The sequence below is a fragment of the Dipodomys merriami genome, unplaced genomic scaffold (genome assembly GCF_024711535.1).
Source record: "Dipodomys merriami isolate MVZ:Mamm:240054 unplaced genomic scaffold, mDipMer1.0.p SCAF_1700, whole genome shotgun sequence".
Taxonomy (NCBI): domain Eukaryota; kingdom Metazoa; phylum Chordata; class Mammalia; order Rodentia; family Heteromyidae; genus Dipodomys; species Dipodomys merriami.
Window position 1 is genome coordinate 99,009 of NW_027203050.1, and position 2,001 is coordinate 101,009.

A 2,001-nucleotide genomic window follows, 5' to 3' on the forward strand; every position below is an offset into this window, starting at 1 on the left:
ACTAGGAAAAACAGTGAATGCCAAGCTCTGTGTAAAAGCATGTGTCACTCACAGAAGTTTCTACTTGCAAAATCTCTAAAATCCTTCCCCTGTTTTCCTTTCCAGCTAGTGGGCATCATTGGCTCTTGCTCTGGACTTGGATTTTTCATCTTAAAGATAATTTGAATGTATTTACTATTATTTGCATTATATTCTCATAACTCACTTTTTCTTTTTTTCCTGAAGGATATTTTTTTTTTATTTTCTACAAAACATTAAATGAAGTTGCAAAAACACAGTGAAGAATTAATAGGTGCATACCGTGTATTAGACAAATAAATAATCTGAGAGATCTATTTTTCTGATGGTCTTTTTTCTTATTTATCTGCTAATTACTGGAAATTATAGTCAACGCATAAAAATTGAGCAACTCTATGGCTACAATTAAGGTATAAAGATAATGTCAAATATATGTCAGGTTAACAATGCATCACATTTATATTCAGTCATTATTATGCTACAAGTTCTTTTAGCTTCAGTTATGCAATTACTTAATTCGTTCTTTTTGTAGTAATACTCATAAGAGTCCATCAAAATGATTGGTTAATTGAGTAAAATCTTAAACATATTTACAAGAGAGCAAAAGACTCATTATGCTATAGAATTATATTTATCGATTTCTTGCTCTTTCTTTCAGTTGCTCTCTCTAGAAGAATTTTTTTTCTTTTTTTTTCTTTCTTTCTTTTTTTTTTTTTTTTTTTTTTTGCTATCATGGGGCTTAAACTCTGGGCCTGGGTAAAGTTACTCAGCTCTTCAGCTCAAGGAGAACACTCTACCACTTGAGTCATAGCGTCACTTCCGTTTTTTTTTTTTTTTTCTGGTGGTTTATTGGCAATAAGAGTCTCACGGACTTTCCTGCCAGAACTGGCTTTGAACCACGACCTTCAGATCTCAACTTTCTGAGTAGCAAGGATTAAAGTCGTGAGCCACCAGTGCCAGGCTACAAATTATTTTTTATTTATAAAAATAATTAATTCAATCTGTAGAACACTTTTCCCTACTAGATTAGTAAAGATAAAAGAAAGATAAGTCATACTTCTGAGAAAATGACATACTGATTACATAATTGTTTTCATGAAGAGCTCCTTAAACACAGACATGTTAAAATACTTTATTTAAAACATTACCCTGCAATCTGAGAATGTTGCCTTAAATATGTGATGAAGATCTTTCTGGCCTGAAATTTCTCCTTCTCATCGAAGGAAAATTGGTTGCATTTTAAGACAACTTTAACAAGTTGAACTAGATACTTTAAGAAATTAGTTGTAACCTAAATATTGAACTAAAATATTCTCTAAGCCAGTTAAAATAAATGTACTGCTTCTTGTTGAAGAGTTGAGTAATTTGTTGTTTTTTTTTTTTTGGTCGGTCATGGGGTTTGAACTCTGGGCCTGGGCGCTGTCCCTGCGCTCTTCAGCTCAAGGCGAACCCTCTACCACTTGAGCCACAGCGCCACTTCCAGAGTTGAGTAATTTGTTACATACTAACATCACTCAACTTGACAAACCATTGTAAGTACTATGATTGAGCTTTATACTTCAAGGATGTTGTCACATATCCTCTAGCATATACGTCATGATAATATTTGTAGAGATAAATGGTAATTCTCTTTGAACAGACTGTACTAAGTATAATCACTAGAAAAACAATGGGAGTTGTTATATGGTGAGAGTAGCATATTTTATGTAAGGTTACACATTCAAAGATTAAGTATTATGATTTTTATATAAGAGAGACTATATTTTGGTCAATTTTTAAGTCAAAAAATGCAATCTAAATGCTTTTTTATCTATCATTTTAAATATTGTTCTTATATTTTTATCTCAATTAACTTTCCACAAAACTTAAAAATATCCTCTATGGTGAATTCATTGAAGATATAGTGGATCATTTGAATTACTTTATGTTTCTTAGTATACAGAAAACCATGTAATAAGTGTTCTATTATTATATTTTAAATAA